Source organism: Toxotes jaculatrix, chromosome 5 (assembly GCF_017976425.1).
Source record: "Toxotes jaculatrix isolate fToxJac2 chromosome 5, fToxJac2.pri, whole genome shotgun sequence".
NCBI classification, from domain to species: Eukaryota; Metazoa; Chordata; class Actinopteri; family Toxotidae; genus Toxotes; species Toxotes jaculatrix.
Window position 1 is genome coordinate 11,587,558 of NC_054398.1, and position 14,503 is coordinate 11,602,060.

The window sequence follows — 14,503 nt, forward strand, 5'->3', positions numbered from 1 at the left end:
CTCTGTCGCACGGCCTTGACACCACGTTTAGAGCCAAAGCAGGGTCGTGTCTTGGGGACTGACTCTAAATTTTGGGATCTGTCGGTTAAAGTCTGGTCACACTCTTATTTAACCTGTGGTGAGGTTCTGGACCCATTACTATCCAAGTGACCACGAGGCCACTCTCTGGTCCAGCTCATTGTGTTCTGGTGGTTTGCAGGCCTTGGTCCTCACATAGGGGTTTTGATGGCAGTGCTGTTGTTTGTCTGGCCACGGCTACATGCATGCTTTCAATCTGCAGACTGAGTTTCGGAACAGTTAATGCTCTGTGGTAATTTGCATTTTATTTTGTTTCAGTCCTCAAACTTATCCAACGGTGATGCAATGGAGATGCAATGCGCCTATCACAGCCCATCAATTCAGAGCTGTGTGTAAGTAGATGTTACAGGCGTACGGCTCATTTGAATTGCAGAGAGGCCTCTTGTGTAGAGCATTATCTGAAAGAAAAGACAGCTCTGTAAGAGGGTGTGAAGCTGAAAAAAGGCAGGCAATTCTCAACATGTTCATCTGACTTTAATGCCACTCTCTCTTTACTTCCTCTTTCTCCTCTACACCTCTCATTTCTCAAGCTTTCATTGGATGCTTAGCAGATTTCTCAAAAGCTTTTGTTGTGGGTTGGTGACTTGCTTTTGGTTGATGATTCATTTTTTATTTCATCCCGATCAGTCTTATGTCATGTAAAAGGGCTTAAACATCCAGTATTGCTCAGTTTCTCCATTCTGTTTCTCAATTTGGTTTTTAAAGCACAATAATTATGTTCTTTAAGGATGTTGTGGAAATACATTCAGCTTAGTTGAACTTAAATAAATTTGACTGAAGTTGCAAATATGGCACCCTGACTGGCTGACAGCCTAGCTTGTCCACTTCATATGCTGAGAGGAGGATTTCTTGGTCAAATGCAGAAAAACAGATTTAATCTTTAGTATCAAGTATCATATATATTTAAATTGACCCATACAGTGTTTGATTCTGTGGCTGATGCTGTGGACAAAATGCGTCAATAATATCTTAATAGACATATATCTCACAGACAGAATTGACAGTAACGCGACTGTTTCTTTCACATCATCATCACCTCACTCTTCCTTGTTAGACAGCAGAAATTGACTGTTGGTATCCAGCTTCAATGGGCTCTGGATATTTTTAGTTCTGTTTAGATCCACTGCCATGAGAAGCCTTCCAAAGTTTTCTATGGTATACACAGGCTGAGTAGCGATGTCTGGAAAAGCCATTGTTTAGCAGGGGCCCCATCATTAAGAATGTGTGCCTCAGCATGTTTTGTGCAGCTCTGCTCTCACTCGCAAGGAGTTTGACACAAGAAACTATAAAATCAGGAAAACCTCAGACAAGATCTCTAGTTGTTTTTTGTTATGCAGGCCTGATGGTACTCACAATACTGACAGGCCTTATGTTATTGACAGTATTGTAAAATCTTACGGGGATCTTCAGGAGGTTCACTGAGCGATAACAAATGTCAGAAACACCTAATCCCCCTGGTGGTGCTGGCTCTGTGAGATGTAAAAAACTCTTCTGGCCTCTGTCTTCACTCTTTGAATATCAGTCACTACATCGGATGATGAGCGGCTTTCTGATTCGTCATTAACTTGTCTGTAATTGCAGCGGTTTCCTTCCTGTTGACTAATGCATAAGAAATATGTCAGCACTTGAAGAAATAAAATGAATACCATGCATTCCCTGGGTTGTGAGAATCTGCTGTGCTATCTTTGTGAATCTGCAAATTGTTTTTGGTTTTTTTTGAAGGATTTTCTCATTAGTTTGTATCAAACACAACACTGTGAGCTGAATAATACATATGTTCTCTGCCACCCTGATCAGCAAGAGAAATGCTAATACTCTGGGATTATCACTGAACTCTCACACCTACAGAGCTTTTCCAAGTTCTGCAGTGGCCTGTTGAATCATACTTAAATTGATCTCATTCATATAGGTATGATATCATCAATAATAAATAAATGTGTTTTGCTGAGGCACATTGTCTGATTTCAGATGTCAGCAAGAGATGTTTTTGTTTAAATGCATTTGCATGTGTTCCACATTTGTCTGTACTAATGATTAAGAAACAGTCAAAGCATAAACAACATTATGAACAAGGGGCCATTATGGCCTGTAAAACATAATATTATTATGTTCGGAAGCTTGAGGGGATGGCCCAAAGGTGACCATCATGTGACTACTTTGTTAAATCAGTTTTCAAGTTTATGAGTTTATCCAACTTAGAGTTTACTTAACTTGCTTACTTGTGAAGTCCTGTGCTGTGTTGCTCTTCACTATGCCACTTAACTTTGTCCGACTGTCATAGTTACTATGTTTGCTAGAAGACTCCTAACAACAAAATGTAACTATGGATCATAAAGACAAATTATGGGCTTATTAATTTCTGGAGGACAGTCAGGAGAGATTAAAGTTGTGTGAAAAGTCTTGTAAGCTAGGTGACAGGGAGAGGGGGGTGACTAATTGCAGGCTTAAGTAATGAAAAATTTGGTTCTGAAGATTGAGCTGCACTTCACTATGCACAGAGTGATCATTTTAATGAAAACTTGAGAGAAAGTGAGGTAGCATGTGCCTGTGTTAACAGTACAGTGTAATCAGACGTAAACAGTTGGGTTTATTAAGTTAGCATGTGTTAGCATCCTAAACAGAGCAGCATGGGCATCCCTTTGGAGTTTCTCCTCATCTGATAAATCTATGTCTGCTGTTGCTCAGTTTCTTTCTCTCCCATGCTGTGCTGGTTATGTGTTGTTCAGTTGGCCTGTGTGAGCCACTGGGACTAAACCATGAAGACTGGCAAACCAAAACATTGTGCTGGAAGTTGCTCAAAGATCTTCAGATTTAAAGGAATCTGCACTACCAGCAATTACTTAACATTAGGCCTATTTAACATTTATTTGATTCAGTTTTAATATTAAAATGTAGCTTTTAATAACAACAATCACTTCTTAAAGCTGAACTTTAAGAAGTGCAACATATATGGAACCAGCACACAAAAAAGCATGCAAATAAACACAGCATGTACATACATTTAACGTACGTGTGCATGCATGTAACCATGTAAGTTCCATCTACTGATCATGCATGACATATAACAAAGCCTCCTTGTTTTTCTTATTCTGCCTTTAACCTGTATTTTACATGAACCACCATTTCACATGCAATTAACTTTCCCCACAGCAAAGTATGTGACTGGGGGGAAGACCAATGGGGTCGATGAGAGGCAGTAATTGAATGGGTGAGTGAAAATGGGTAAGGGAAAGATAGAGTCGGTGAGTGAGGGAAACAAAGAGGCGGGTCAGGGAAAGTCAGTGAATGTCAGCACATCCAAATCAGATGCCGGGCCCTCACCCATGACCTTGGCACAGTTGGATTTGCAGTTCTGAAAACAGTAAGTATGCTGGTGGGGGAAAGAGAGATGTTCTGTCCTGAAAGCACCACCAGCACGTCACTGTGATTTACTCTGTTGCTTTTAATGTTTTCAGTGCATAGAAATCAGGCGAGGTTTAAACCCTGTCCTCCTGTTTAATTATAATACACACATAAATATACAATTGTGTTTCTTTCAAAGTAAATTAGTATAGTTGGCTTTGGATATATTTAAATCAGCTACAGTACATTTAGGTTCTTTTAGCAACCTTTTTTTTCTGCAGTGTAACAGTTCTTATTTTGGCTCTCTTCCTACCCTGTGTTACGTGTATGAATGTGTGAGCTCTGTTGTTGTTCTCCATTTGTCTTTCCTGTGGTCTGGGTTTGAAGTATTTATTGATGCGGGGTGTTGTTTGTAGTGTGTTTTTAGATTTAGACCTGTCAGAGTGTAATATGTTTCTGTTGATATTTCCAGAGATTTGTTGTTATTGTTAGTCATAACTATTGAGCTTTGGGCGTTGTTTCAAACTCTGAGGACTGATGGTTAAGGTTTTTTTTTGAGAGGCTCAGTGAGTATTTCTGTGTAAATGTTTGACCGCTTTGTGGCTGTCAACTTGTTATCATGCTACACTGCACTGCGTTTTTATAGAGCTTTAAAGTCAATGAAATCAAAAAAGACCTTTTCACCATGTCACACAATGTTCAGTGTCATAATCTTTACTAATTTAGGCTTTTAAACTCCTCAGACCCAACTACAGGTCCATCATTACAAACGCATATTATGCTGCCAAGAATTGTTCAAACCCACAGAACTTTATTTAAAATTCTAGCCGTGAGCTTTTTTTGTAAAGTCTTGAAGTGTGATGTGTTTTAGCTGCCAAGAAGTGTTGCTTGCGTGTACTTGCTTGTCTGCCTGCACAGTTACTGTACAATATAAATGAAAAAAATAAGTTCAAATGAAGCTTGTGTTCTTTGTGGTCAAATTACATCCATGATCAACTGTGGAAATGGTTTGAACAATGGCAATCACTGCCTTAGTGCTTGGGTGGATTTTCATCTGAATTTTAATATGGTTAAGCACTATCTGATTATAACCCAATCATTTAAGCCAAGTAATATTACCAGTTGCGAATGGTATAAATGTCTACTTGATACTTATCAAAGCAAATACCAACAAATTGTTCAGATGGATAAATAATTTCCAAATGGATTTAGAATACTGAAGCCAAATTTGAAACCCTCCAAACATTTTGATGAGCTCCCAGAATAAAATTTCAGTAAACAAAAAAAATATTTGATGGTTGACATTTCTCTAATCAAAATATGGAACCATTTACACTGATCGAACAATGACGCGGCAAACAAGGGGGCTTTTGAGAAACTTTGAAAAGAGACTCCTTTTTTCCATTCAGAACTTTTTTATTAAATAAACCGTTGAATTAAAGCAATTAGACAAACACTCGACTATTAGATCTTGTTAATTTTGGCTTTGCTGCAAGGCTTTGGTTCAGGGTCAAAGGGCCTTTGGATCTTGCCAATCCTCAATACAGCATTTTGTTGCATGCTTCCTGCATTATAGTCCTCAAAGCTTTGAAAGCTGATAGTATATTTGTTCACCACTGCTGGTCTTTCACACTTTGAGAGCAGGACTTGTATGACCAAAATTTCAAATTTATGGCTTATATTTTGCATGCTTATTGAAGCCCTTGGAGAAGCATATTCATGGTTCTGTGCAGAGGTCAGGTTTCAGCCTTTATTGCCTAGGTAAAGAAAACATACTGAAGAATGTTTCAGGCCTGAATGAGTGTCAGCTCTTACAGCGTAGTGAAGACAAAACAGGAAGGCCCCTGATGTTTTTTTATTAGCAGGAATCACTAACAGTGCCAGAGACTCTCTCTTATAAAACATACTGTATAACCCTGTTGGATCCTGTGCTCTGATTGGTCAGCGTGTTGTCATCACCAGTCCAATGGTGGTTTAACTCTTCATATGATTTTACGCCCTGTTCATATACAGAGATCCCACCATGTAGAGAGAGCTTTAATCGTCTGACGTGATATGTGACCTTCCACTGTGCACTGGCAACTATGTTGCTAGTCTCTGTTTTAGTGGTGGTGTTATTTCACTGTGTGTGCTCCTGTTTGTTTTGGCAAAGGTTTACCACTTGATTCCTCTGTGCAGGACGCTGCCTGTTTGGGATTGTTTGGCATTAGAATCCATTCAATTGCCTGACAGACAAGTGACGCTAAACAAGCTAAAAAGGAAGCTTCACAAGGCCAATATGGGCAGCTGTCCCGCGCCACAGGTGGGGGGCACGCAGTGTTCTGTATGGACATGATTCACAGCTCAACCTGGTGCTGATGGTGAGATAATGGGAGCATTATCAAGATGTTCAAGCACAATGATAGGATATTAAGCAGCGGGATGAGCTCAAGTTGCCACTTCATATCTGCTATCCCTTCATTTTCTAGTGGTCAAGACAATTTAGACTTAAAAGGATAATAGTTATGTCTGTACAGCCAAGAGATGTGCAAAATCCCATATTTCCTCTTGTAAGTGTTGTTACATCTGTTGAACACTTGTCTGGAGCAATGACAGGACTTTTTCAAGAAGTATGGAATTCATTATGCAACATCAATCACATGATAGCTTTGTGTTTTAATTATTGTCAGTAAAGTGGGTCATATTAGTCATAATCAATGAACTATAGAGCTTTGACCGCTCAGCGACTGGTGAGCTACATCAAGGCATCTTGAAGAGAGATTGATTTAAATGACATTAGCTGCATTTAATCTAATTTGCAGTCATTTGTTGAAGTTAAACTCTGGGTATGTGGAAAGAAAATATTTAAAGTGATAACAGGTAGCCTGCTGTCTCCGCTCATTTTTCATCTCAATTTCAGAGGGGGTAGAGCCAAGACACACACATCAGCCACTCTGCCGGACTGAATAAGAAATACACCCCGACCTGAAAGCACTACCAGAGTTCTCACACTGGAAAATCAGGAAAAGTCATGCCATTTTAAATTTGTAATTTCCAGGCTTGGAGAGGTTATGATAAATTATCATATGTAAAAAGGTTTTGGAAAAGCTATACAACTTAATTTTTCTCTTTTTGAATGCTGGTCAGTCTCACAAAAACACATGTGGCTTGTTTTGAAATAGTGCAGACGTGCTGGAGGAAAATACTGTTGGTTGCACAATGGTTTTGACAGAGGTAAAATAACATATAACACTTCCCATACCCACAATGGATCAAGGCCTTCTGACTAACACGATCCTACCAGAGTGCCATGAGTAGGTGGTGAAATCCCATGTTAGGAGGCAGGAGGTCATGCTTGTTATTTTTGAGAGGATCAGTCCCAGTGTTACTGAGGCCTTACTGATGTCTTTTATATAGTGCAGACAGGTCCCCCTGGTTTTACAAGAGCCCTAAGCACCAAGACTGCAGTCGTCAGCTCAACCTCTACAGAGCTGTGGGCCTCTGAGACAGGACTGTGAAGGCCTCACAGGTTGCTGGACTTAAGGGGATTGTTTAGTTTTCCTGATAATTACAGTTATTTATTTCTCTGCATGGGATTTGATGGAATCATTGATTTTTGTCAAACCCCCAGAACACTTGCTATTTACTTCCTCCAAGAGCCACGGTGGTGTTTGAAATCATTGACAGAATCCTAATTGGCACAAATAATTAAACTCTCTGTGTTGGACAAGGTAGGTTTCCCTAATTTTGAGCAGTGCTGCCACAGATCCCATAGACATCTATTAATTAGGATAAACTGTGTATAAAGGAAGAATGAAGGCATCCATTAGATTTTCTCTGCCTCATTAAAGCTGATTTGTGTTTGCTGTCAGCAGATTTATGTGGTGCATTTCAGGAAATCCCGTGAAAGACACCTCAACCTTCACCTCCTTTGAAAAAGCATTTGATGGGAAAAGACTAATTAGAAACAAATAAGATAAATCTTGCAATGAGAAAATCGGATGTCCTGAAGGTTGTTTGGTGGTTTAGTCTGTGTTGGGCATTTTCGCAGAAGGCTCTTCTCTGATCAAGTGTTCTACGAAGCCATAACAGTGCGACAGTGAACCAACATGCACAATACCTGCACCCTCAAGCAACTAAATCGAATTCAGCCATCATTTAGGTTTATTATTTACGCCTGTGTTTTCCCTACTGTGACACGTCAGAGTTTCTTCTGTGAAAAAGACCATGACATGACAGATAAATCCTTTTGTTCATACACCTGTTTCCAACAGTGTTTTAGTGCCTGTTTCATGATCTATTTGTGTGGCAGCATTTAACTTTCCCCATCTGCGGCTTCCACTAAAGTATTATTTCCTCATATTATTTTTCACCAGTGGAAATAAACATAATAAACATTGTAAGGTGAAACTGTACAGTTATCCATTTGCTTCTGAGTGTTATGCTACAAATATCTCAAAGTGTGACGCCTGGCATCTTGAATTGCAGGCAGATTTACAGTAAATTTCACTGCTGCAGCATGTATTAGCTTTGTGTATTACAATGACTCGAAAGATAAACACTGAATTCAGTGCATGGAATGAATCACCTGCTTTAATGAAACTGACATGTTCGCCCATAAGCACAGAAAAAGAAAATAAAGCCGAAATTCTCCCCTCTCTCAGTTCCAGAAATAAATCTGATCGTCGGCTGTTATTAGTTACCTTCTCTACATCTCAGCCAATCTGCTGCCAAGCTGTTGTCCTGGAAAAGGGGGGCGGGGGGCTGCGAGTCACAGCTGACAATGACAACATTACTAATGACAACAGTTATATCACTATAGATTAATCCAGTCATTTACACTATCTAGATAACTGTCTTGTCCTGCTGCAAATGATCACACGCAGGCTTTAATCACAGACAGACTGATTGCATTTAACAGCCCTCAAATCATCTTAATTATGGCCTGGCATGATGCACAGTGGCAAGACACTACAAACAGCTTTAACTCTGTTCTCATTCTCTGCAGACACACTAAGGGGTGATGAGCTGATTAAATGGGATTTGAGTGTTTTCCAGCTGCAGTTTCCAGCTCAGTTCCTCTTCTTTGATTTCTTACAGTACATACCTGTCGCCACAACAAATTAGGGAAGGAAGGAAGATAATATCATGCAGTTTCTGCTGCACCACCTGAGTGTGTGCTTGATAGTGTAACCAGAGGCACCGATGCTATCAGGTGCTGCGGTGAAAAAGACTCTAAGTTTTGGCACGGGTTGAGAGGATATGCTGTGTGCCAATAAGCAACGTGTCCTGTCTCTATGCTTATCAGCTGTTTCCACACCTTTAGCTTTTTAAATGAACAAGCATTCCTGCATATGCATTTCAGAGCACATCCTTATGTGAATGCACACAGAAACACACAATAATCGCCTGAGTCCTGGTTGATTACAGTGTGCTGAATGTGGCAGACGTAGTAGTTGTCGGTCTTTGTCCGGCTTTGAGGTAGCGGCATTGCTGGAGTTGTGGGTGGGCTTGTGAGATTGTCATGCTTGGCAGATGGTAATTTGGGGTTGAGTCTGTGGTTAGTATTGGGGTAAGCATATAAGTTATGGCTGGCGTTGGTAGGCAGAAGTGAGCAGTAGGGAATGGTAGCTCAGGCCCTCTCTCTGACCGTCTACTATAGATTAGAAAGCTCTGCGGTTTCCTCCCCTTGTCACTCTTTCCTTTATTCAGTCTTCCTGATTTAGTTTGTGTACCTGGGTTCTTTGGAGGAAAATGGAAAATGGCAAGGACATAGAACAAATAGTTTGAGATACTAAGAGACAGACAGAAAGAGAGACAGAGAGGTAGAGAGGAGGGAACAGGACAGGGCAGGAACCAGGGAGAGGCAGTGTTTGAAGTTAAACAAAACTGGTCCGTATCCTGAGGAAGTGACTGCTGCCAAAGACAGGGATAAAGACGGGACTGTTCCTCATGGTCTGTGAGTGCACATGATTACATGTGTACTGTGCATGTGTGAGTGTGTGTGTGTGCTCATGTGCATTAGAGTGTTTCTGTTTGATAATGCAACTGTCCTCCGACACAAGTCCCATGTTTGAACGTGCAGCTATGGCTCATTTTCATTTCTCATACCTCCCTTCGTAGTCGCACCATGCCCTCTGCTTAGTCCTCCACTTAGCCCTGAGGGTAATAAATTAAGCTCTCTCTAAAGGTCTGCATTTACTGCTCGTCTGCTCAAGGCCCAGAGGGGTGTTTTTCTTTTCCCTGGGTCCATAAATGAGGAGTTGATTGGGTGCTAACAAGGGACACTTTATGGATTTCAGATAACATCGCTGTGCCTGAGTAATAGTGGTTCTGGGTCTCTGGAGTCACATTAGTTTGAATAATTTGAGCTTGAGTGTGAAGTGTGTGTGTGTGCGTGTGTGTGCGTGCGTGTGAGCGTGTGTGTGCGTGTGTGAGAGAGAGAGTTTTCTTAAGTGTCTATCTCTATGAGGATTATTTTAAATCTTGAGAGTGAGGGCGTTTTAGGGTTAGAGTGAGGTGTAGGTTAATGCTAGGGCAAGGCTTTGGGTTAGGCATGTAGTTGTGTGGTTAAGATTATGATGGGGGGCTATGGAATGGGTGTCTATGAGTGTCCTCACAAGTTTAGAAAGATGTGTGTGTTGGTTTGTGTGCATGGTAGCTTGGGATCAGGGAGTTCAAAGTTCTGTGCATCCTGACAAGATGGATGAGCTCAAATGTAAATGAGTGCTTGTGGTTTGAGGTGTATTTTCATGCACGTGTGTATGTACACAGATACTTATGGTGGGACACTGAGGGTGTGCAAAGTGGTATTATCTTTGCTGTAATGACACACAGCGGTGGAATCCCACAGCCATCAAGACGAAACTCACCCAGTGTAGCTGCTCGGGGCACAACACACTCGAGATTACACATTAGTGTGAGTGTGGTTGTGGGGTGTGTATGCACTCTCACCTCAGTCTACAGAAGTCTAGACTCTCTAACAGCCCTGTTGTTGAATGGCCAATCAACACAGCTGATGAAGCGGTGGAAATAAAAGAAGTCACACAGGATATCTAACAGTAAGAGACAAAAAAAAACACTCCTGAAAGAAAGAGATGTGGAGAGGCTAATGAGGCATGCAGCAACTGGCTACATTACGTATGCGCTAAAGATTATCTGTCTTGGAATGATTATCGACTTCCTTGTAGATATTCAAATAGGGATCACTGTGGTTTGGGTATGATGTGAGTGGTTAAACCACCAAGATGGTTGTCCAACAGGACGTGACTTTGAAAGAACCAGCAAAAAAAAAAAAAAGGCATTTTCCAACTGAATTAAAGGGCTTCGGCCCTCTCAACAGATAGCACAATGTATATGCTCCAGGCCAACAGCCAATCAGTATTGACTCTCCTGCTGCTTGTACTAAAAAGTCCTTTGTTTTCTGGGAGCTGTCAGACTTCATGCAGGTTTTGGAGGGCTTTCAAACCTAGGACCACATGCATGACAGGCTGAATAAGAGGAAAATAATTTCTCAAAACCACATCTGATAGCTGAATGCACATCTGTTTAATGGCAAGAATATTGCATGTGTAATGTATTTTTGTGTATGGAGCTATACGTATGAAGATATTTCTCTCTCTGCCTCTGTCTGCGTGTGCAATTATATAAGAGATCTTTGGTTTAACCTTTCTCTCAACATGTTTTTCCCTCATGTTACAGGCTTTGCTGCCCGTTCTGACTCAGACACTTGGAGAGGATGATAGATAATGTCCTGTGTGTTTAGTAATTAGGCAGTCCCGCCAAACTGTTGCTCATTCATAGAAAAGATGCTTTTCTGACCCACTTTTGGTTTGCATGTAGAAACTTCTCGGGCAAATATTTATGGGCATAGACATTTTCTTTGGCACTGGATAACTATAATGTCTTTAGTGTGTGTGTGTTTTTTGGTCAGGAAATAACTTTTCATTCTCATGTGCCCTCAGAGATTCATCTGTTTTGCTATTTGTCTGACAGACACAAGATCTCCGCTTGATTCTCTGGCTCAGAGAGAGAGCTCAGCTGTTCACAAGCTGAGTGTAAAGCAGTCGCACACACCTGTTTAGATGCATGGATATCTACTTACGTCCTGGGGAATGTTTAGTACAGAGATGGATGCACAGTGACATTGAGGGACGGAGCAGTATTGAATAGACAACACTGGTATTTTTGTTCTGGTCTGCGCCCGGCTGGAGCAGTAGTACAGTCTGGTTTTTACAGTACTCTGTGTTCATGATTTTGGCTGTGTGGGTTGTGTGTTTGTGTCTGGACAACAGCAGGGCTCAGAGGTTTGAGCGTGATAAAAAAGGTTAACCAAAGCATAGCCAGAGGGCTGGAGTCTGGGTTTGTGGACTTGAGTGTTTTGATGGTTTGTGTTATCTGGACTGAGAGCCTGAAAACTCACGAGATGCAGCCAGGACCCTCGGGGGCTGAGAGATGTGTGTGTTGAGAGGCCTGTTTGCCTATGTATATGACAAAGGGAAGTGTTTTGAGCGGTTGAAAGGTGTTGGTGTTTATGTTCTACAAAAGAACGTAAAAGCTCAGAAAGCATTACCAAATACCCTCCTGGAACTGTTTAGACCCCAATCTGTTTTCACTCTATGAAATAAGCAGAAACATACAGAGACAGACATGCAGTGGTGTGAATATGCAAAAGAAGTCAAGGTCATCAGACAGTCTGAATTAGAGGTATAACTCGATGTGTGTGTGAGGGTTCCCAGAGAGAGAATATTGGAACAAATTGAGAATGGCATCAGTGGTCCATGCATCTGATTCCACTGGTCCACATGGGTGCTAATGCAACAGAAAGATGGTAACCATGCTGATGGAAAACCTGCAGGCCATTAAAAGCCAGCAATCCTCCAGACAGTGGTGAGTCACTGGTGGTTGATTTGAAGGTTAACAGTAACCGTTCCTCATGAGTCAAACATATCTAGTTCTGTTTGGGTGAGATTTTTGTTAATGGTGCAATGTAGTTGTTGGGAAAGTCTGTAAAATTTGTGGTAGCCTGTATCTTTTGATATGTGCTTTTGTATACAGTGCATACCCGGGTTTTTTTTTGTGAGTCAACATCGACCATGGCGGTGACAACGGGACATTTGTTTTTGATGCTGCATATGACTGGGAAAGGCAAAGATTATACAGGTTCTGCTTTCTGCTCTGGATGAGAGAACAGAGGGAGGGTGGGACTGAAAATCTGGCAGGGTGAATGAGAAGTGGGGACATCTGGTGTGGTTGTTTATTTACTCAGTGAGGAAGTGACAAAACAGTTTTCTTTTATCCTTTGGCTTTACTGGTTTATTTGTTCAATCAATACTTAAATCCTGTTCTTTCTTTCTTTCTATCTATCATAGTTTTTCTTTTTCCATTCCACTTTGCTTTTGTAATGGCCGGAGCCTGAACAAAATGTTGTACATACATAAGGAAACAGTATATAGACACACACAATATTAGGTGAGACACAGGCCTGGTAGCTTGTAATGAATCACTGCATATTAGAGATGAGTCAAAGCCCTGAAACATGTTCTGGAGTAATTATGTGAGTGAAAGAGACATACCTACTGTATCAGATGCAGGGTGACAGTGAAATATTGTGATGAGGGTGTGGAGCTCACAGTGGCTGGTGGGTGTGCCTTTATCTTTAATGACCCTGATTCACTTCTTAAATCATGTCAGCAGGTGAGTAAAGGATTTGCTCACTTAATCATTACCAGACACGTGCCTGAGCCTTTTGGGGTAAATATGATGATCAGCTTTCTTTACAAGAGTTAGATTAGAAGGGTTAGGGTAGCTTTTCATAAAGACTGGAAAGCAGGGGGAATCAGCTAGCCTGGCACTCTGCAGAGTTCAAAAAGACCTCTGAAATTCACTATTTAATTCTGATTCTTGTTTGCTTAATGCATGCACAAAGACATGTAACAATGATGATGGTGGATTTAGGGGAAGTTTTTTTTTTTTTCCTCTTCCTTGACTCTAGTGTTCGTTACCGAAACCAGTGGTTCCAAACTTGGGGGTTGCATGGCACAACCAGTGAACACGCATGCAGTTCTGTTCTTACTACACGGTGTGTCTACATAGCTGTTTACATTCATGCATGTGCGCCTGTGCAGTCATACATTCTGCTACACATGGACACCTGCACAGACCCTGATGGACATGAGGATATGACAAAATTTAATGTAATTTTAGCTTAACTCTAACCGTATATGGTTATTTTAGTTGCCCTGCTTACTGTAGCCTGATTCCAGACCTCTGATTAGCTGCCCACATCTCACTAATTCAAATAGAGCTGGTGTTGTGTGCATGGACAGTCGTTTCTGCAGGTTAAAGGTGGGATTTAAGGATGGGGCCGTCATCATCCGCTTCATTCATGAAAAACAGTGACAGAAAAATGGGGACAGGCCCTTGATGACATAGCTGTACAAGCTATTGTGAATCCATGAACAGAAACAACAGTCCTCACAGTAAATGAACATACTTCTTTGATCAATGTGTTACTTGCCTCTAGCAGCCGCTACCACAGCTTCCATGTGGACTGATGAAAACTATGAAAATCTTTTTGTCATAGGCCTTTATTGCAGCAGACGTTTTGAGTTGTCACAGTGGGAAAAGCACAGGTGGAGCTAATAACATTAATGATGGCTCCGTTCCATTGTAGTGTCCCATTTAGTCATATTAGTTAGTTGGCATGGACAGATCCACGACCCTAGCGCTGACACACTTAAATAAAGTACAGCCACTATTAATGTTATTTGTTACACCTGCGCTTTTGCTGCTGTGACATGTCAGTGAGTGTCTGCTGCGGAAAAGGCCTTAAGTCACATAATCCTGTTGTGGTGGAAAAACAAAATGTTGGCATAATGTCTCTCCACAACATGAAATATGAGTTTCATAGTTCATGCTCTTCACAGTGAGAGCGACTGTGTTGCCTTGCGGAATCATAAATCTAGAATAACAAATGAGACAAAGAAGAGTAATTAGACTCTTCTGAATAGAGTGGTTATCCAAATCTTCTTTGCATGATATCAGCTGAGTGAAATACGTGTGCAGCTGTTACACAGCCTGTTGATCTATTTTTTTTTTTGCC